Source organism: Sus scrofa, chromosome 1 (assembly GCF_000003025.6).
Source record: "Sus scrofa isolate TJ Tabasco breed Duroc chromosome 1, Sscrofa11.1, whole genome shotgun sequence".
NCBI lineage: Eukaryota > Metazoa > Chordata > Mammalia > Artiodactyla > Suidae > Sus > Sus scrofa.
The window spans coordinates 203,338,283-203,361,827 of record NC_010443.5 but is presented as its reverse complement, the minus strand read 5'-3'; the positions used below and the strand labels follow the sequence as shown (position 1 = coordinate 203,361,827).

Genomic DNA, 23,545 nt, shown 5'->3' with positions numbered 1-23,545 from the left:
CTTGCCTCTCACAGTAGCTGTAATGATATTCATTCAGCTTTTGAAATCTGTCAACCATAGATGCAAACTATTGCATTTGGAGTAGATAAGCAATGAGATCTTGCTGTATAGCACAGGGAACTCTATCTAGTCACTTATGACGGAACACGATGGAAGATAATGTGAGAAAAAAATGTATGAATGACTGGGTCACTTTTCTGTACAGTAGAAATTGCCAGAACACTGCAAGTCAACTATAATGGAAGAAATAAAAATCTTAAAAAAAAAAAAAAGACCCTGTCAATCTCTTCTTCACTTCAGGGCCCTTTAATGTCCACCTTCTGGAAGTTTTAAGATCACAAACTGCTGCTGTGTAGGCTCCTTAGAGTAGACTAGACAAGAGGTGAGCCTGGAGGTATATCAAGAGAGCACTGAAGTCCAGGCAAGAGAGTGTGGGCTTGGATGACAGTAGTGGCAATGCAGATGGAGATGAGAGAATGTTCTTTCACCTGCTCTACCCGTAACTGAATCCTACTTATTTCTGAACCCCAGAATACACATTTCTTCTGTGCTCTTTCCTCACCCATGAGCTGTAGCAGCACTCCACACTCTGTTTCTAAAATAATGCATTGCTTATTTCCTTATTGGGACCCAACAACATTTGTCACTGCTGGATTTATCAGTCTACTTTTTTTCACTAGAATACAAGGTTCAAAAGGGGCAGTGAGTTTGTCTTCTGCATTGTGTCTTACAGTGCTTAGCACAGGTGCTTTTCATGTAAGAAGTTTGCGATACATATTTATGGAAATAAAATGAAGAGGTGTAGGGAGAGGTGACAGTGGTGGAGGGGAAATTAATTCAAAAGGCTAGAATAATTCCTGAGACACTGAAATGGAAATAACTTTATTACTTTAATGTTTTTTATGGTTACCTAAGAGCCTCATCTCGGAGATTTCAAGACTTTGGTCAACCATGAACTTATGGGTCACTACTCTCACATCCCCAAATACCAGTGCTGTCTGTCTTCACTGAGGGTGCAGGTGCTCTCCTTCTGAGTCTAGAACTCACCAGTACTACTCTTTTAATTTGAAAAAATTGAATAAGATGCATACAGATAGCAAAATAAATATGTGACAATGAATTGTCCCGGGCAAACACTTTTAGGTCAGTAACTAAACCATTACAGCCACCACAGAAGCCCACTTAGATCAGTCCCCTATTCCAGCCACAGTTCCTGTCCTTTTTCCTACAGGTAATTAATATCCCACGTTTCTAAACAGTTTTCATCCAAATGTGCATCCATTACAGTTTGGGACATTTAAAAGGCTGGGATAGGCCTTTTAAGTCTTTCAGTCTTATATCCTTTAATCTGGATGTTTCCCTGCCATCTGTTTTCTTTTATCTGTGGAAGAATCTGGTCCGTTTGACCCACATAGTTTTCCACAGTCTGGATTTGCTGATTGCATATTTATGAATAGTTCACCAAGTTCCTTCAAATTGGTAGCTGGATCTAGAGATTGGCTTAAGACTCGGGCGTGATTCCTTTGGTAAATCTATAGGAGGCAGATAAACTCGTCTGGTCATCTTTTTATGATGTAAGAAGTCAATGATGCTTAAGTGCCCACACCTAGTGATTCAATGGGGTTTGTCTGCAAAATGGTCATATCCTATTATACCTTTTTAATAGTTTGAATACTTGTATAAAGATAAAATTCCCCTCATTGATTACCCAGTGATAAAGATCATATTGTGATTCTTTTATTTACTGCTTTAAAATTAGCTATCTGTAATTAAGAACTCATGGATTTTAACATATTTGATGTATCTCGAAGCCATTACAAATATTACTTATATTCAATTTTGATCCAACTTTGGCCACTGAGTCTCAAGTGGGTTCATTTTTTTCTGACATGACTCTATAAGTTGGTAATTTCCTTGTTATCCATTAGAACAGTATGTTCTAGAGTCGTCTTAAACATTTCCTACCCAGACCAAGACTCAGCCATTACTCCAGAAGCTTTTCTTATTTTAGTGAAACATTGTATTTCGAAGCTGTATCTGGAATTATCACTGGTAGTGGCTTTGTTATCATTTCTAAACCTGTTCAGTGGATAGGAGCTGGTGGACGTTTGAAAGTCATGAGAAGAGCTCAGAATTGCTCTCTGTATATGGACTGTAATAAAGTTTTTCAGCCCTTGCTGTCCTTAAATTTCCAAGGATCACTCTCTATAGGAAAGGCCATCAGTTTTGCCTTCTGAGCCCAAATCTGGTCTTGGTGATAGATGTTCTAACGACCAAAATTCTTCTATTGCAGCTTTGGTTAAAAAGAGCATCACTGAAGTTCCCCAGTTGCCTAGTGGTTAAGGATTTGGGGTTGTCACTGCTGTGGCTCTGGTTTCACCCCTGGCCTGGCAACTTTCACGATGCCATGGGCGCAGCTTAAAACAAACAACAACAAAAAAACAAAACCCCCACAAACAACCAAAAAACAACCATACACACACAAATACCACTCCTTCACTTTCTGTTCTCAGTTGCCACATGGTTGCCACATAGGCACTCATGTGGGAGCTGTGTGATGAGGTCATCCCGATATATAACGGGCATCCTCAGAGACTGTCACCTGGTTTTATGCTACAAAACATTACCTCCCACTGGCCCCTGTGCTCCTTTTCCTGCCACCCCTCAAATGCTTTCCCAGCTGTTCTCCTGGACCCATGTCATGTTCTAAGATTTCTTGGACTATTGAAGCCTCCATGTACTTCAGCTTTTGCATCTGTGAAATGGATAAAATGGTACCCACCTCATTAAGTATTGGGATTTAAATGAATTGCTACCTATAATTAGGCTTAGAAAGTCCTCAATACACATCAGCTTTTATTTTTATTCTAGACCAATAGTTCCCAAGCTGGCTCCACATGAAGAACGTATGAGGAGGCTTTTAAAAGAAAATAGGGATGCTTTGTCCATGCCTCTAGGGATTCTGACTTCAGCGGTCAGTCAGCAATTGACGTTTTTCAAGTTCTCAAGGTGAATCTGGAAGAGGAGGTGGTGATTCTCCCTGGCAAACTGCCACCCCTGTTATTCCCTTCCAGGTCAATGTGAGGTGAGATACTCCTGTGACATTTTGATAAGTTCTTGCTGACTCCACATCAAGCTGGGTTCTGTTACTTAAAACCAAGGAGGAGGCCTAATGAATGCAGCAGGCATTTGTAAGAAATTGGGTAAAGTTTGATCATAGGCAACTCTGGAACTGAAGAGGCTTCCCTACCTTCAACACTCACTTTTTGGGGACCACATGCATTGAGGTAATGAAGTATGCCAATGCTGTCCCCATCTTAGACACCCAGCTCCAGCTACTGTATTACTATACACGATGCATTCTTAATCACAGTAACTCAAATTTAAGGGGAAAAAATATCACAAAATGTTCCCCCATCTTTGAAACCAACTACTGCAGCTGCTAACAGAAGCATCTATGTAGATTGTGTTTGTCTTTCTGGAGAAGACCAAGAATTATTAAAAGAGCAGCCAGCTGCTTATAGTAGGAGGATGGGAAGAGTTTGTCAGCATCCACACTGCTCTCCTTCCTTAGCTGAATCCCTACCATCTTCCTCTTTATCCCTTTTTTGCTCTCACTGTTTTAGTTCAGGAAAGTAGGGGGCATCCCCCTGCCCTTGTGCCTCTCCCTCTGGGAAGACAGAGCAACCCCACCCTTCATCTGTGCTCAACCAATGAGAGACTTTGAGCTAGGCTGATAGTTGATCGGCTCCTTGACTCATGAATTCAAGTCTCCCTTTCTTTCACGCCATGTTCCAATAGGGTTATTTGCACAACAACTTTGCACAGTGGAGATAATGAGTCTACCTCATGAGGATGCTATGATGATTCAATGTGAGAGGACCATGGGTTTCAAAACTGGCTGCACATTGGTATTGCTGGAAAATTTCAAAACTCCCAGTACTGAGCAGCACCCAGATTGTTCAATCAGAATTTCTGGTGGTGGGAACCATCCATTAGCATTTGAAAAACTTCCCTGATAATTACGACCTGGGCCACACATCAGAGCCAGTGAGATAGCACTTGTTTATAAGCACTCAGTAGATGGTAACTGCTTTTATTATAAAAATTGAGCAAGAATTCCCCCAGGTTAACAGACTGCTGAAATTGAAGGCTCAGTAGGACCCAGATTCATTTCTCCTTTAATTCATCCATCTAAGAATAACCTGCCAGGCTCTGTGCTTAATTCCACCTTCCCACTTGAAAGGAAAAAGATCATGTGGTCTTAAAATGAAATTCACATTCTCTAGGCCAACTTGGCCTCCCTCACCACCACGTGTGTTATTGCCTGACAGTGCCATCGCTCACAGGCTGGTCAGCTCCAGCTGCCCTCAGGTACATTAACCTCCCTCATGCTGTGCCTCTCTGCGTACTCTTCCTCTTGCTTAGGATGCCAACCCCCATGCTTCTTGCCTTTTCTCTTGGCCTTTCTCGTAGGGTGGAATTCCCAGTACAGAATCTGAAGGACAGTTGGGTGGCCCCCACCCATCCCCTCTGATGGGCAAGCTGGTGGCTGTCCTCTCATTTCCAGGGTTCTGTGAGTGCCCTGCAGGGCTGAATGATGAGGTCTTCTCTCTGTGGAAGGGCTGTACCAGTCTCTCCCTGCTCTCCTTCAGGCCTCACTCTGGCAAAAGACTGTGCAGGCCCAGGCAGGCTTGCTTTCCTATATTGCTTAACCAGTTCTGTTGCTCTAAGACCCTCATGGAGCTGCTCCCCAGGACTCCTCTCAGAGGGAGATTTTCCTCTGGAATCACCTGAGGGAGCAGGGCAGCTCAGAGCCCCCCACTCGCAAGGGCCTGAGGCCTGCAGGCTGTACTATCTGCAGCCACTACATGAAATCTCCTGAGGTTGGCAGTCTTAGGGGAGTAATACGACTTTATTATCATATATTGTCCCTGAAGACTGTTCCCCAAAGGGGAGAGTCTCTTGTGCGTCTACAGTATAGGCACCTAATATAATGAAAAGGGCAAGGGGCTATGAGCTGTGATAACCAATTCTGCTGAAGTAAGGACTTCTGTTTGAGTTTTGTAACCCTTTCCCTGCCATTTGTTGACCTCCAGCATGGCCCTGCTTGGCAAGGTTCCTGGGCTTTCTCTCCATTTCTGAATCTGTCAGAAAGTGGTCCAAGGGCATAGACTTGCTTGTCCTGTCACTGGGCCAAGAGAGCTCTTTCTAGAAGAGCTGACCAGGAAGACCTTCCTCAGTGTTTCAAGTCTGTACATGTGTGCATGCGTGTGCGTGTATGCACAAACACACACACACAGTCTTGATTTTGGCTCTTCTAGCCCAAGGCTGTGCCGCTAGGTAACAGCATCATCTTTCCAAACAGGTGTGGGGGATCACTTCCCTCTGTTCATCCTTCAAGATTCATATACTACTGGGCACTGGGAAGGAGAAATTCTAAACGTTATCTCACTTAAACTTTGGCAAAAACCTTACGTAATTGGTGTAGTTATTATCCCCATTTTACAACAGAGGAAACATTCTTCCAAAGGTCATGTGCTTGGAATATGGTTAGCTTTTGTTATGTTACAAACCATTCCCAAAGTTAGTGGTTTAGAACCATCGCATCTATTTAGCTCACAAGTCTAGATTGTTTGGCTATCAGTTAGAGTGTTGGGATTAGGGCACAGCTCATTGCATGATCTCTTTCATCCTCCAGCAGGATAGCTGGGGCTTGATCACATGGCAGACTGATAGGATTCTAAGAGGAAGAATGCAGGCAAGGCCTACTTAGACATGGAACTCTATGGTCACTTTTGCTGTAATCTACTGAACAAAGTGAGGCACGTGTCCTGCCTAAATTCAAGGAATGGTGGAAAAAACCCTGCTTATTGGTGGGAGGAGCTGCAAGGTCATACTGCAAAGGGTCATGAACACGGGGAGGGGGGTGGGGTGGAGTCATGTCTGTTTCTGCACTTTACTGCAGTTAACTGATGGGTAGGATTGTAATTTTCAGTTATGAAAATAGCATATGCACAAGAGAAAATTCTGAACAGTAAACAAAAGGGAAAATGAGGAAAAGAGTCATTCCTAGACTAGAGCTAGGAAAATACTTTATCGTCTAGTCCCACTCTCCACATGTAAACACAGTTGAGCGTCTGCATATCTAGATAAAATTTTTTCCTGCATATATGCAGATGGTAGTCCAACATACATTTTCCTGCACTTTTCCTTTTTACTTAGTAATGTACTTAGTTCCATAGCAGCACCAACTAAAAATGTGCTATTCCTTCTAAGGCCTACAGAATAATCCATTGAATAAATGTAACATGTTTATTTAACCACATCTCCTACTGGTGGGACAGTCCTCCCACCCCTAGTTTGTGTTACAAATAATGCTGCAAAGGCTATCCTTAAATATCCTTCTGTGTATACTTGTAGACTAGATTCCTGCAAGTGAAATTTCTAGGTTTTACATCAGAGTTGAGTCTTGACCTGTTCCCAAAGCACATGAACTTTATAAGATGTGTGTCTCATTACTAACTGTTCCTCTAGTTTTCTGTAACTAGAAGCTACCTTAGGAACCATGGCCCCCTATGCACCTATGTGACGATGCTCATGACCTCTGCATACCCTTCCTAAGCAGGTTCAAGAAGTCCTGAACTATGCATTAAGTTCTTCCAAGAAGATCTGGATGAGTTATCTTTTCTATGTTTTCCTTCATGCTATTTTTGAGAGACCTGTATTACTTTGTTATAGACAAATGATAAAACAATCTTGGTAAGAAATGTTAACATACAAATGATAGGTTCCATCCAAGTGAAAGTCTAACCTATAAATGAAGGTTTCACAAATACTACAGACAGGTGGTAAAAGAAGCTGAATCATCACACAGTACCATAAGCTTTGTCATATTGAACAGTTTGAGTCTATGAATTTCATCCTTGTTAACGGCAACTTTAACAGTTCATGAATATTGAGTAGTATAAATATATGCAAAGATTTTTTTCATTTTTAATATTGTTTTTGGGTTCCTTCATAGATTGATGCCCACTCATCACTTGCCTGGATGTTAGCTGGAGTCCTGAATTGTTACCAGGTCTGTATAGAATTAGCGCTTTTATGAACAGCAGGTTGGTCACTGTCAGAGTCTGGAGGGGGCATGCAAGCACACTCAGATACCTCACTCAGTTTCTCACAGCCCCCAATTATTCCCCAAGTAGATATAGCCAGTAATTCTGCTTAAGGGAACACACCACAGGGGGCCTCATTTCTGTGATATAGGGTGTCTGCATTTCAGGGCTGCTCTACAGATAGGTTAAAGATTTCCAGAGAATGCACTTTCAAAAAGTAATTACTTAATGGTTTCAGTTGTTTCAGTTCTTTAGAGAATTGGAGGCATATGCCTCAGACTTCAGAGCAGGAGGTAATCAGTTTCCTGTCATTTAACAGAGACATTGCTGCTGTCAAAAAGGTAGTGTTCTGAAATGGTCCTTTTTTTATAGCTCAAGGAAGAAAGATACTTTGTTCCATGGTACAATGGACAGTGTAGCACTTAAAGGTGAATCATTGCCCAACCACACTGATTTGTGCATTTCTTCACCTACTCATCATTTATTCTTGAGTGCTACATTATACCAAGCACTGTGCTGGGAGGTCAAGATAAATAAAACACAAATATAATTTACTTGTGTATAAGTTAGCTCTTCCTATGTAATGAACATACCAAAAGTTCGTGGCTTCAAACAAAAACTTTGTATTTAGTTCACAATGCTCTGGGTCATAAATTTGGGCTGCACTCAGCTGGCCAGTTCTGGTCTGGACCAAGTTGACTCAGGGTGTGTCCATAACCCCGGGATCAATTAGGAGTAGTTGGCCTAGAGGGTTCTCCTCTAGGATGGCCTATCTCTACTGCACATGCTCCATCCCCCAGCAGACTGGCCTGGCTTTCCTCATGAGGCCTTCCTCTCTTCCTCTTCCAAGAGAGTGAGGGGAAACCTGCCAGATCTCTTAAGGATTAAGCTCTGCTAACAATCTCCCTTCAGTTATTCAATTGGTCACATCAGATCAAATCACGTTACCAGGCCTGGCCATTTTCCAGGAAGGGTAAACACCACTTGAGAGTCATTGCCAGAGACTTGGCAATAGCCACAAGAATGATGATGGCTAATTTTGGCAGAGTCTATCTCCCTGCCCTTTGTAGCTCATAATCCTGTCAGAGACAAAATTGTGCTAAGTAATATTAAAACATTGTTTCATTCTCTTTAAGTCATGTTTTTGTGTTTTACATTACAGACATCTGGTCACTCCAGGGAAAACATGTCAATGAATCAAAGGTCTGGTGCACTACTGATATCACATTTCTGCTTTTCAATGTGTAGGACAGTTGGAGTGATCCATGAACCTCATGGCCACCAAGCTGGTGGTCATACTGTAAACTTGATTATATGATAGCATGTTTGCTTTTTAAATATATCAACATTCAAATTGTGCCTGGCTCTTGTTGAATCACACTCTAGAATGGCATGCACACTCATTTCCTCAACTGGAGGCAGAAAATCATGCTGTTAAAATGCCTGGTGTGAAACCAATGAAAAGAAAGCAGTAGCCGTAAAACAGGATCTCTTATCCAAGGACTTTGTTTTGATTCCATTAGCGAGTAAACACCCGTCTACTAAGCAACCTTGAGGCTGACACCAGACGTACCTAATTAAACCAATCCTTAGTCCTTACTGTCTGAGAACAGCTTGTGTATGAAGCATGTTCCTCACCCTTTCTCCCCACAAGTTGAGTCACTCTGGAGGTGGACAAAGCCCCAGGTGAGTGGGTCTCAACTTCCATGTGCAGAAGAATCACCTGAATGGGGGAGGGGAATAGTTCTTGTTAAAAAATGTTTTCCTCCACCCTTTACCCCTCAGTCTTAATTCTCCCAGGTAATTTTCAGACAGGTGGGTCAGGATTGCCCTTTGAGGATCAGTACTTTTATCTTAGAAAAGGCAGTGTTTTTCCCAGAACCTTTAAAAAATGAATTAAGACCTTCATACTTCATCTTTGTCAGGCAGGAAGTACCAACTGTGCCAACTTCATTTTCTCACATGGACTCAACTTCCTGGAGAACTTGAGGGTATGAACAGCAGTCACTAACCAGGGACCAAAATGCCTTTCAAAAAATCCAATTTGCCACAGAGGGAGCGACTGCAGCTCTGACTTGTGGATGGGCACCTGGTGCTAATTGTTTGAATTTCCTCTAAGATTATAGATCTCTACAGTCTACAAGTACAGAGGGAATTTGAGGCCACCTATTTAAATGCCATTTTATGGCTGGAAACTGCAGTCAAGTGTCTTTTCTAAAAGTGGCAGAAATAGGACTTAAACTTAGGGCTCCTGGATTCTTTAAGTTTTCTACAAAAACGTGGAGTCTATGCTCAGTCTCCCCAAGTCCCTTGATGCATGTTCTCTTGTGAGACAGTCAGCCTAGTTGGGGGAGAAAGGATACCCCAAGAATGTTATTAGAGCCTCTTTGTGATAGGAGTCAGGTGATCTGGGGCTTGATTATTCAGCTGTAGCCTGTGTGTGGGACACAGCAGCATGGGGGACTTCAGGCTGAGTGTGCTCTCAGGGACTGTGGCATTTATCCCGTGACGTCCCCAGCCTCTGTTCTGGATTCTGAGAGAAGGCAAGACAGGCCTCCTCCAGAGCTTCATACCTGCTCAGGGTCTGCCCCGTGCCAGCTATGCTGCCACTTTCCCCATCTTCCTCCCCTACAGACAGACATGACCCATCCAGTACAGTTCTTCCAGCAGAGCCTAATGCTGGTTTCAGCATCTTCCTCAGATTAGCTCTGTAGACAGCCACTTGAGACCATCTAGTCAGTGGGAGAGAGGAGACTAGTTTGCAATCCTGCTTGAGTGATTGTGTCTAAAACTGACATCCAGGGAAGAGCACTCATTAAGATCTCAGGGCTGGGTCTTCCCCCCCCCCCCAGCAGCCCATGTGTAACATGCTGAACTTCAGATGGGCATCTCTTCCCAAGATCACCTGCTGGTTGCAGGTTCAGTTTGCAGCTGTAAAATCGAGGGACCCTGCTGATGGGGATCCAACTGATGTCCTTGACTTTCTTGGTGTGATTCTCAGCCAGACGAGCTAGCTTATGACCAACAGAGAAAATAAAGGCTTGTTGAAGTGTAGTCTGAGGACCAGCACACGTTGGCCTCCCTGGGAACTTTTAGACATTTGAATTTCTGGCTTCATTCCAGACCTACTGACATAGCAATTCAAACTTTAACATAGTTTAACATATTGAAACAGGTGATACATGTATGCGAGAGTTTGAGATACACTGGCTTAGCAAGTCACCATGACTTCAAAATCATTATTATTTGAAAGGTTTACACTGAGCCCACAAGTGTGCTGGACTCCTTGGAAGATGTCATTCACGATGGGCCCCGTCTTCAGAGGGTAGCTTGGTGTGTGCAAAAGCCACCAGGCAGAACATAGGCTGGATGCTGGTCTGGAGAGAAAAAACCCTGATCTTATTCTGTGCAGCCATTTAATTTTTCCCCTATCTGCTATTCATTCTTTCATGTGGCTTCACATTGCCTGATACTTTAATACACACCTTTCAGAATCTTTTCCAAACCTCTTGGTCACTTTGGGACTTGTCTCACCCTCCCCTCCCCATTTTCATCACCTGCTTCTCCATCTCTCTGCAGGCTCAGGGTTTTGGACTGAGGCCCCAATTTTGCAGAAAATACTGATAGGCTCATCTTCACTTCAGCTGTGGCTGATTCACTTATTACATTTAAAAGGGCTCAAATTTAGGCAAGTCAATAGGCTCATAATGAGGCTTAGAGTAGAAGTGCATGTGGATCCTGTTTGCTGGCCAGAGGAGACCTTCAACTGGACCCTTCATTGGGAGTCCTTCATGTGTTCTGAAGTGTATTAAAACAGCCCCTCAATCTGGGATTCCCAGCCAAAGTGGGCACCGAATGGCCAAATGACAGATGCCAATGGTGTTAACTATGGGACTTGCTACAATGGCCTGCCATTTTGGAAGACTGCTTTGCCCAGCACTCAGTTATCCCTGCTAAATTCATTGCTGTGGGTCAAACCCCACAGTGTAACCACTTAACTGTGTCCTCTTTAGTATATAGAGGCGCAGTGATTAGAAGGAATAAGACAGGGTGTCTCTAAAATCTGTCAAGAGAAGAAAAGATTAGCTGTTGAAATGGTCCCATTTGCCTTCATTGTTCTCACTCTGTCCATTAGCTGGTGGGCTCACAGCTGCCATGTCGGGCGTCTGCTGCCTGCCAACATTTAGAAAAGGCAGACCTCTTTAAATCTGAGTAACTGAGTCTGTGCATAAATTGCATTTCCTTAACTCTGACACTGTTAATGGAAATGGTGACAGATTCTTTTTAAGATTAATGAGAAATGTGATTTCTAGCTGTACCAACATGCTTGTGTTTTTTCTCCCCTGAGGATTATTTTGGGTGAGGCTTTCCAGTTTATACAAAACTGTCTGATCAATCTTCCTCAGTGCAACAGATTAGCCACTAACCACCTGTGGCTATTGAAATTTAAATTGAATAAAAGATTTACTTCTCAGTTGCACCATCCACACATCTAACACGCAACAGCCACCTACTGATAAAGGACATTTTCATCTTCACGGAAAGTTAAGACAGGGCTGATAATGACTTAGTAAAATTTAGAAGAGGGGTTTTTGGGTCTCCTGGGCCTAGTTTCTTCTGCACACATCTCACTACTCTGTGCTCTCAGCTGTTGCCTGTCATGATGGGTGCGTCATTTAGGAAAATAAGGCACCCACATCTCAAGAGAATAACTGTTTCCTAGCTGGGTGGTTCTCAAATTTCAGCAAGCAACAGGATTATCTGGAGGACTTGCTAGAACCCAGTTTGCTGGGTCTCACCACCAGTTTCTCACCACCTTTGAGTTCTCAGGTGCTGCCCCTGTGTCTATTAAGCAGCTGCACTTGAACTGTGGAAACCAGGACACCTTCCTCTGCAAAGATTAAGTTTTTGTCTGTATCCTTGGTTTATAGTGAAGAGATTCACAGGCACACTCTTGAGGATGTGAGTATTCCTGGTAACACTGTAGCAATTGTGACTTCCTTCTCAAGATTAACAGATGCCTATTCTGTACCATTCATTACCATCAAAACCAATAGCAACAGGTGATATTTAGTGCCTAATCTTGCATTTGTGTATACAATCCTATGATCACCAGTTTCCAGAACTGCAAACACTTTTGATGTACTGTTCAAGTTGGGTTGTGTAGAGGTTGTTGAACACACATTCAGGAGTCCCAAAATCCCTATGTTCAAGAAACAGTGATCTGGTGTGTGTGTATGGGGGTGGATCCAGCAAGAGCAGGGACTTAGCATTTTTTTTTTCCCCCCAGGGGGAAACCATGTAGCATTTTGAGTGGAAATCTTTTCTGTTCAGGACTTTCCCTTGTTTTGCAGGATATTTAGCAGTGCTGGGCCTTTCCCATTAAATGTCAGAGGGTGTTCCAGTCACAGGACAACCCCAAACTATTTGCACATGTTAAATCTCCCTGCAGGGTAATGGTAGGGTTTGCCCTTAGATGAGAAGGGTACTGGCCATCAGATTTGCCGTAAGGCAACCTGGCCTCTCTTTCTGGGGAAACTAAGGCTGCAGCTGGTTCCTGCCTCCACCTCTGCTTCTCTCATATTAACCCCACAAGGTTTCCCAGTAGGAAACTGGGGTGTAGCCCAGCTTCAGAACACCTTAGTGGGGCCAATGATCCTAGTCCACCATTTAGCCCGTAGAGGGCGGCAGCACCCAGGATTTACTGGCCCCCTTTTTTCACTTTTTATTTTGGCTCACCTGCCCGAGGGCATGTGGAAGTCCCAGGCCAGAAAAAAACTGGGCCATAACCTTGACAACACGAATCCTTAACGGCTAGGCCACCACGGAGTTTTTTGGGGCTTGATTTTTCATTATGGAAGGTGGTAGTCAGCCCGGCCCCTCTGTTCTCTCCATTTCTTTTCCCACCTGGGCTCATCTAGACAGCATCTTCTTTAAGTTCCACCCATTAGCCTAACAACCGATGACCAGGAAGGAGGCCTAGCAGCAGCAGTTGGGTTGGCTCGATCCCGCCCTACGAGCCCTTTCCAGCAGAGGGAGGCAGTGCTCCTTTCTCCATAGTCTGGCACCTGGCGATACGCAGCGAGGGCAGGAGGCTGGGAAGCCGGGACTAACCTCCCCCCCCACCCCCCCCGCCGTCACCAGCTGTGAGCGGGCATTCTCTCTTGGTTTCTTCCCACCAACCCCGCCATTCTTCTTCTCCCCCAAACCCCCCTATGCTTTTTCCCCAGGAAGAACCTTGAGTCAGTCTACTGTCATTAGTTTTACAACAGATGTCAAAGCAGCTCACAGGACGATTCTAATCCCCCATTTGCCTCTATTCCAACAGAGAAGAAGAATTGGAAGAGAGAAGTTTCTCTATGGGCAGCTCAAGAACCTTCTCCGTCCCCCTGCAGAAACAGGAAGAAGATACAGGAAAGAACCCTACTTAATTGTTAGAATAGGCCAGCATCTTTAGATTTAGCGTTACTTTAGAAAAATAACATTTTCCCTTCTTGGGAAACCCCCTTTTGCCTTAGGTGCCTGCATGTTTCCAGAAGCCCCTGTTTTTCCGAAGACCTCCCCCCTCAACCGCCCAGCAGCCCTTTCTTTCCTGAGCGAGCGCAGGCGCACTCACTACTTCCTGCGCTCTGGAGTTTGCATGCATGGGCTTCAATTTATCTTCTTTCTGTGGAACAAGCAACACCTGGTCTATCATCAGTGGCTCCTGATAATTTTCTCTCCTGGGTCTCACAGAGGCTGACCTTCTCTCTGACCCTCCTAGAGGATCACTCTGCAGTGGTGGCAGGAGGCGGTGCTGTTTGGGGCTCTCTCATGCTTTAACCCAGCTCCTGCCCATGACCCAGTGTGTTCAGTGAACTCCTCGTCCTCGAGGAAAGGATACAAGGTGTGATAACATCTTAGATCAGGCCTCGGACAACATTCATTTCAGAAAACATTCCTCATCCAGGATGCTAAAATCGCTCGGGGCAATCCTGGAAGGCATTTGTTGGGGGGAAGTTGGTCAGAGGTGGCCCAAGGGAAACATGTTAGTATTAGACTTAAGGGGACTGGAGCGGCAGTCGTCTGGCCTTGAGAGGTCAGAGAGCATATTGGTAACACCTGTGTCAGTCACACTCTTTAGGTAGGGGTGGGGGAGTCTGCGGGAGGGGAAGGGGGCTCACTGGTGTTGGGCTGCCCAGCCTCCCTAATGACTGCCTTTTCCTCCTTAACTTTGCTTGTCTTGCCCCTTCCTACCTCAGGCACCCCTTCTTTCCTCTTCATGCTGGTCAAAATTTTCCTCCTTTCACACTAAGGTATATATGACTACTAATAAATAGCAGAGGGAGGTGATGTCTAAGAGTTTTCTCCCAGCTGCTCTTTCAAGATAATTGTTTACAGTTATCAAGAGATAGGATCAAGAACCCTCACATATCCATCACCCACCCTCAACAACCATCAACTCATTGCCAGTGTGAGTTGCCCCCATTCTTTTTTTAATTAATTTTTATTTTTTCCATTATAGTTGGTTTACAGTGCTCTGTCAATTTTCTACTGTATAGCAAAGTAACCTAGTCATACATACATATATACATTCTTTTTCTCATATTATCCTCCATCGTGCTCCATCATAAGTGACTAGATACAGTTCCCAGTGCTATACAGCAGGATTTCATTGCTTATCCATTCCAAAGGCAATTGTTTGCAGTGCCCCCATTCTTTTAAGCCCCCAAACCCCACACTCCCAGCATCAGTGTGAAGCAAATCCAAGACATCATTTATTTTTGGTATGTGCAGAGTGCTTTCGTAAGCCTAGTCTCACCATGGCACATGCAGGTGAATGAACCTTCAGTGGCATGAGGTCTGCTTGGTGGGTTGGACTAGGCCAGCTTCAATCTGCTACTGCCCACCTTTTCAGCTTCTGTTCCTCCACTCCCCAGCTGACCCTACCCTTGCAGCCACACTGAACATGTTTTCCCCAAATGTCACATTTTTTTCACCTGTCACTTGGTAGAAGAATTTCCGTGTCAGACTTCCCATCCCCCTCCCGCATCTCAGGGGTCATGTTTTCTCTGAAGTTTCCCTGAACCCCCAGACTATTCTGTGGGCTCCAGTGGCATCAAGACATCTATTTATAGCACTTCTTTATCAAGCAGAGCCTATTACCTAACTATAAGATAGGCACTACTCTAGGGGTGTTCCAGAAAAAGAAAAAAATTAACTCATTTAACCCACATAAAACCATTCTCCTGAGGTTATAGATGGGGCTGGTGAAGCACAGAGAGGTTTAGACCACCCAGCTGGTAAGTGGCAGAGCTGAGATTCACACCCATGCAGTCAGGCTTCTTAACCACCTTCTAGGCTACTTGTTCTAGTGAAGTCTTACCCTTATCATGTGTCTGTCTTCCTCTGCAGACCACCAAGTCTTTGGGAACAGAGCCTGGAACTCACTCTCCTTGGCAAGAGTAAGTGCTCAGGCCTTTATCTGGCATGTTGCAGCCGCTGACCACCCAGGGTTAAGTGCGTGAATAAATGTAAGGCACTCTCCCCGGTCATTTGCAGAGACTTCCAGGCTGGACTCTTCCTAGAGGCAGTTACAATTTCCACTGGGACCAGGGCCCTAGGCTATGCAGGATGCTCAATCTTTTTTCCAAGCAACATTGCTGTGGCTCATGAAGAGCTTGCTATGGCTCTCACCTGGTGGAGGAGATGGTGTGTGTGTTGGAGAGGCTGGAGAGGATAGCTGGCGGTGGGGCTGGGTTTTACAAGTGTGGTTTGAAAAAAACCCCAGCCCTTTAGGTGAAGCCTCTTCTTTGAGAAGGACTGAGCTGGAGAGATAAGGCCCTAAAATGAAATTCTAGGCAATAGTCTGGGGATGGAGGGGGAATTTGAGGATGTTGGGGACAGGATCTTCCCCTCACCTCCTAGACTCTTGTAAAGGATGATGGGAATGAATAGCATTACTTTCCTTGTGGAAAACATTTTTCTTCTCCTTTTCCCTTGAAGTCCAGTGCAACTGCTATGGGAATGGATTATGTGTGTGAGCAAGCTCCTGAGAGGAGACAGGAAAGCTGCAATGTTTACAACCTTCCATGACCTGATTCCATTTCAAGGACATGGGTCATTAGCGGCTGGCAGCAGACAGAGCTTGTATGCATAATTTCCAAGAGCTTCGTTACCACACTTGGGCATAACTTTATTTTTTGTCTCTGAGGTGACTGTTATTATTTACTGGAAATTCCATTAATAAATCCCAGCAGCCAAAGCTTTTCTTTTTTTCCCTACACAATTCTCAATAATTAGAAGATGCTATTACTTGCTATCTGGCCATAGCCTAACCAATGACCTAACGTAAGACTTTTCTTATCACAGTTCTCTAGTATTCTGGCTTATGAGCAGCAAACCTTCCACTCTGTGACTCTGCGCATCATGGTTTGCGATCTAAAACACTTATGGCCATAGGTGATACACCTCAGATACTTTTTGGCTGTTGCAGCAAAGACTACTCACGAAACAAAAAACAAGGTCCTAATACCCAGTTCTACAGCTTAGTAGTATCACCCCAGGAAAGTAACACTGCTGATTTAGTCCTCATTTCCTCATTTATGGACTTGTCTAAAACATATTTGGTTTTCTCTTGCAGGCCACTGGGACTGATAGGTAGTGGCTGCCTGGAGTGCTTGGCTGAAAAAATACAATGGGGAATGGTTTTGTGATTGATTGTTGATGTCTGTGGTGGGTGAGGGAGCTTGAATGCCATAATTTCCCAGGTATTGCTAATTCTGGGTTGGAATGTCTTAAGTCTGTCATTGTAGAGATATAATGTGTTTAATGTATGTGGTGGTCCTGAGGCAAGACAACCAGCAGCAGTTCAGCATTTCTGCATGTTATTTGTAGGTAGAGATGACTAAATTACTAAAGCCTCCAAAAGTTGTGGGAATCCTGGGGAATTTGTTGCAGCTCAGAAATTTTTCATGCACTGGAGTGAGCCTGACATCTAGACTGAAGGGTAATCTGTCTTTCTATGCTGTTTCTAACCAAGCTAGTTTTGGTTTTTTGTTTGTTTGTTTGTTTTGGGCTGCAACTGCAGCATGTGGAAGTTCCTGAGCCAGGGATCAAACCCACACTGCAATTTTGACCTGAGCCAGAGCTGTGGCAACGATGGATTCTTAACCTGCTGCACCACATGGGAACATCCAGGCTTGACTTTTAGATTCCAGGGGTCACCTGGCCCCTTACTGGATGAGGGTAGTTTGGGGACCAGGATCAGGGGCATCCCAGGAAGAACTGAGTTTCCTGATGTTAGTAGTATTAGGATACTGAGACAAACAGGATTCCTATAATCTTTAAGGTTAGAGAATATACTGACATTTCAATAAGGGACCCATTTAAGAGATTTTCTGAATCTTAGGTTATATAACTTGTTCAAAGTCAGAGCAGGCAGACAGGAGGGAGCTAACATGTACTTAAAGCCCACTATGAGCCAGGCTTTTTATGGAATAATAACTCACTCTTTTTGGTAACTTATGGGGTGGGAGTTAAGGCAGCTGTAGTATTTCATAGCAAAGGAACTGGTGATGCAGAGTCATTGAGTAACTTGCACACAGCTGCACAAGAAGAGGTGGACCAAGGTCAGTCTTTCCAAATGTTCTGGATTCTGATCATAGCACAACAGCACAATTTCTGTCAGGACTTCTCCTCCTCCTTCTTTCATCTCCTTTCTTCTTTTTTTTCCCTTTTCAGGGCCACACTTGTGGCATATGGAAATTCCTGGGCTGGAGAAAAATCAGAGCTGCAACTGTCAGCCTATGCCACAGCCACGGCAATGCGGGATCCGAGCCACATCTGTGACCTACACCACAGCTTGGGGCAACGCTGGATGTTTAACCCACTGAGTGAGGGCAGGGATCAAACCTGTGTCCTCATAGACACTGTGCCAGGTTCTTAACCCACTGAGCTACAACAGGAACTCCACTGTCTGGACTTCTGTATGTAATTGTAAATGCATTTGGACTCCAGTATGTTGAAATTTGTGATAACTAGGGAGTAATTTTTTTTAAACCCCTAATTATGTTTATAGGCCAATTGCCAATATAAATAGTTGTGAGGGGATTTTTTTCTTTTGTAATTTATTTTTATTTTTAGAAATTAACTGAAAAACATTTCTCATTTGAAATATTTTCCTTTAACATTTTATAAGTTAATCAAATGCATACTACCATAGATTTTTTGATTGTTATTTAAATAAGGGAGTTCTCTTTTAGTATTACACAATTTTAAGATGAGACTGCACTCAAAAATACGTTTAGAAAATGACATTACAGAAGATTGAGAGTGAGCAGTTAAAAAAACCCACTCACTCCCCGACCAAAAACCCAGGCAGGGCTGCTGTGCTATAGGAAATCAGGTGTTCTCACTGCCATAAATTGTCACTGTGGCCAAACTTAAAAACCAATCCTCTAAAAAAGGGTAAGACATTCTGGAAAAATATAGCAATTCCAGGGCGTACTATGGCTTTTTCTTTAGCAATATAACCTCTAAAGAGTGCAATCTGTTACAGAGTTGTGGATGAAAAATTGATGGAAAACTCAAATCTTTTTGGTCTGTAAAATTACATCAGTAAAAACTGGGTTCAGTAGAAGATTCCTATTAGCACGTATGATTGGTAAAAATTTTGATATGCATACAAAACCAAACTCAGCTGATGAATTGAGTTTCTATTTTAAAATTTATACAGAAATCAATGTCTCCTTGAAAACATCTATAAAATAAAAAGGGTATATTAAAAACTTATCTATAGATAGTTGATCAAGGATTTTAATCAACCTAATGAATATTGCCTGAAATCAGCATTAATGAAAATCAACATTATCACTATGATAAAAATATTTGTGTTCCCAAGCATAGATGAAAAATGCCATCAAGGGCTCACACCAGAATTTTAAACACCATTGGCTTGAACGCAGTGTCAAAATGCCTTGTACCTTTTCCCTAAATATAAAGTGGTTGATAATTCCTCACCTCTGAGAAGTGGGATTCATTTTAGAAGGAAGAGAAATGAGAGGAGTGTGGATTTCAAGTTTTTCTTAAACTTGGCTGTGTGCCCTCAGCCCATCAGCTGTGCTGACAGAGAAAAGACCTTAAATCTTCCTCCAGGGAGAAATCCAGCTATCAAGACAATATCCATGAACGTTCATTAAAGAGGTCACTTTAGAGCATGGCTTTTGGGACTTGTTATTTCCATGGTTGTGGCTTGCAGAAATTCCTTCAGCTATTGACAAAGATTTGCTCAGGGAGAGACCAAGACACTCAAGAGAGGGAGACCTCTTAAACCCAAATTGTTTTTGGTAAACTGCCCATCTGTGTGGAATGGGCTAAAGGAGTCCCAAAGCTTAAGTAGTCTGCTGTTCACACAGAGACCATTTGAGGAATGGTGCCAAATGAGCTATTCCTGCTTGAAGTTTTACATTGTGATTGAAAGGGCAAGAATTGGCTGAATTCCAGCCATCCTGAGGCAGTGGAATGAATTCTGCTTGATGGAACTGCAGTAGTTCTCTACCCACGGCAATTTCGCCCCACCCCCACCCTAACCCTGGGTCTGTCAATATCTGGAGACATTTTTTGGTTTGTTGAAATTTGTACCCAATGGGTAAAAGCCAGTGATACTACTAAATACTCTACAATGCACAGAACAGCACCCACGAGCAAATAATTTTCCAGCCCCAAATGTCCATGGAGCCAAGGCTGAGAAATCCTGTGAGTGAGGCACCAAGTTCACTCAATCAAATGCAGCTGGTGTGTATATACCTTTTCCATACCAAAAAAACCAAACAACCCCATCAAAAAATGGGCAGAAGATCTAAACAGACAATTCTCCAAAGACAACATACAGATGGCCAAAAAAACACATGAAAAGATGTTCAATGTCACTCATTATTAGAGAAATGCAAATCAAAACCACTATGAGGTACCACCTTACACCAGCCAGAATGGCCTTCATCAAAAAGGCTACAAACAATAAGGGCTGGAGAGGGTATAGAGAAAAAGGAACCCTAGTACACTGTTGGTGGGATTGTAAATTGGTGCAACCCATGTGGAAAGCAGTATGGAGATTCCTCAGAAAACTAAACATAGAACTACCATTTGATCTAGCAATCCCACTCCTGGGCATCTATCCAGAGAAAACCATGACTCGCAAAGACACATGTACTCTCATGTTCATTGCAGCACTATTCACAATAGCCAAGACATGGAAACAACCTAAATGTCCATCGACAGAGGAGTGGATCCAGAAGAAGTGGTACATATACACAATGGAATATTACTCAGCCGTTAAAAAGAACGAAATACCAGCATTTTTAGCAACATGAATGGACCTAGAAATTATCATGCTAAGTGAAGTCAGCCACACAATGAGACACCAACATCAAATGTTTTCATTGACATGTGGAATCTGAAAAAAGGACAGACTGAACTTCTTTGCAGAAGAGATGCTGACTCACAGACATTGAAAAACTTATGGTCTCCGGAGGAGACAGTTTGGGGGGTGGGGGTATATGCTTGGGTTATGGGATGGAAATCCTGTGAAACTGGATTGTTATGATCATTATACAACTACAGATGTGATAAATTCATTTGAGTAATAAAAAAAAAGACAGGCATGATAAAGCTTAGGTGATAACATCAATATTTACACTGATAAATAAAAAGACCTGTAAAATAAAAAGAACACAACCATGGCAATGTGAGATTATTCTCAGCCAATGAGTTATAATTTAATGTCGATATATTAATAATTTAATATCAATATATTAATAATAATACAATTAATATTAGTAATTAAAATATTGATTATTTGCTAGGTGCTACTGTGCTAAACCCTAAATTATATGTTACAGTAATACTATAAGATGAATATTATTATTCTAATGTGGAAGAATGAATGAAGGATTCTTTTTACCAGCTGGAAAAAAAAAAGCTTCAGGAAACTATAATGTATTTTTTTATTATTATTTTTTTTTGTCTTTTTTTTTTTTTTTGCTATTTCTTGGGCTGCTCCCACGGCATATGGAGGTTCTCAGGCTAGGGGTTGAATCGGAGCTGCAGCCACCGGCCTACGCCAGAGCCACAGCAACACGGGATCCGAGCCGCGTCTGCAACCTACACTACAGCTCATGGCAACACCGGATCGTTAACCCACTGAGCAAGGGCAGGGATCGAACCCGCAACCTCATGGTTCCTAGTCGGATTTGTTAACCACTGTGCCACGACGGGAACTCCAGGAAACTATAATGTAAAAGCAACAACTTTATAAATTAATATATAAATGTTGTCCATTAAAAGAAGATAATTTTTTAAAGTGTTACAAAATGCTATGCATAATGAGAATTTACATTATTTTGAGAAAAATTTTAAAAACTTAAGCTTAAAAAAAAAAAAAAAAGAAATGTAAGTTTAGGAAAGCCAAGAAAAGAAGCCAAGCACTTGGTTGACGTTGAGGTCCTCATCCTGTCTAATGGCCTAATCCTAGTCCACAACTGTAAATCCTGGGACTTGGGGTAATTATGTAGCTAATGTGGGAAGGTAAAAAGTAACAACTAAATGCTTAAATTTGGGTAACAGAAGGACTCAGTTTCAATTTTAAATTCTGACTTTTACTGTATGACGTTGGCATGTTACCACTTTGGGGTCTTATATTTCTATCTGTAAAATGAGAATAATAATAGTACCCAACTCAGTGAGTTGTGCGGAATCATGCATGCAAAGCATTTAGCATTAGTATAGACATATCGCTATTAATAAAGTATTTGGAATTGTGACCAGAACAGATAAAATGATGAACAGAATGAACGATCAAATCAAGGAATAAAGAGATTAGTTGAATGTAATCCACTGGTATAGAAAAACTGGCTGTAAGCTAGGTGGGGCAGCAGAATTCACCTACTCAAAGGAGGAGACAAAACTTTGGAGGAAATTGGAAAAAAAAAAGGAATGGTAATGATGCCCATGGAACAGCAAAATTAAACTCCAGCTGAAAGGGACCTTTCACGAAAGTGAGACAGAATTTGACTTAAAGCCTTTTATGATTACGTTTGTCTCCAGGAGAATCATTTTGGTAGTGTATGGGGACTATGTGTCATGTTCTGGGGTTAATTCTTTAAATAACTAATAGTGTTGTGACTCAGGCTCAAATCTACCTTATCCTGTCAGAGATGAGATCTGCTCAGTGGGGTGACTCTTCAAAGCCTGGGAAGTCTTTATAGAAATTCAGATAACCAAGTAAATCATAGTGTTAACAGTTTGGTGTAATTTAGGAATACATTTTATAATCTTTGGGATATTTTGTGTGTATTTGTATTTCAAGGTGTCTGGACTCAATCTGGCATTCTAGATAATCTGATTACGATTTGAAACGTATGTTAGATTTATTAATTTTAAAGGTCTAGTAGACTCTTATTAAGCTTGTAAATGGCACTTCAATATTTCAGATAACCTGGCTTAGTACATTTTAAATTTGATAGATTAAGTTAATTGGAATTGCTAAAGTGCACGGGAAGATTTTGTTTTTTAGGTTTCTAAGTTTGTCAGGCTTTTGGAGTGTTTGAGAGAATCAGGGATGTTAAATGTGTAAAATTTAAATGTGTAAAATTTAAAAAGGTCCCGAGGGAATTTAATTCATAAATTGGGTTAGTTATTTAGAATTCAGTCTTTTAAAGTGATAAGTTAATTGAGTGTAATCAAAGAAAAAACTGATGATAAATTCTTATTTTTAGCTAAAAGATTTATACAAGACTTCAAAATTAATTTAAAGATTTAGGGAACACTAGGCTTTTGAATTTACATTTTCAACATATTTACTTGATTACAAGCTAATTGTTAAGAGTAGTCCTTTTAGTGCACAAAGTTTCCCCAGAGATTTAAAAGCTCACTTGACATTAGTGAGCCCCAAATAAGTGGTTGTTATAATTAACAGTGACTCCTGCTTGCCTTCTGTTCTTCTGAACCCTTGTAGTGAAACTTCCACAACTAGTGCCTTTTCTTGAGATCCTGAGAGTCCTGGTTAGCTGAACGTGAGGATTATTCCAAAACCAAACAACACCTTTTTTGAGTCATTAATTTTATTATTATTACTTTTCACATCGAGGAGACTTTGTTACAGAAAGTGAGCTAGTCTATGACTTGATTACCAGTAGTAGAAGCACAAAGGCGTGGAAAGTGTAACATGAACACAGTGAAGAAGAGACCTTTATCTGTGTGAAGTCCATGTGATGGAAACACATTATCCCAAAGAGCCTATATACAAATAAATATAGCTTTGGGTCTATATACAGACATATTCACAGAGAATAAACTGACGCAAAATCTCCACACATCTCGTCATCCAGCGAAAATTGTTCATAATAAAACACACATAAAACGACAAAAACAATTTGGAAGTGTGTCAGTGGATT

At 42.2% G+C, this 23,545-nt stretch overlaps 1 long non-coding RNA gene across 1 annotated transcript; it reads left to right on the top strand.

Annotated features, from left to right (window-relative positions):
* LOC106509159 lies at positions 201-16,884 on the top strand. The gene is made up of 3 exons (XR_001306459.2): positions 201-7,081; positions 13,444-14,568; positions 15,510-16,884. It is a non-coding gene; the product is annotated as an uncharacterized LOC106509159 (long non-coding RNA).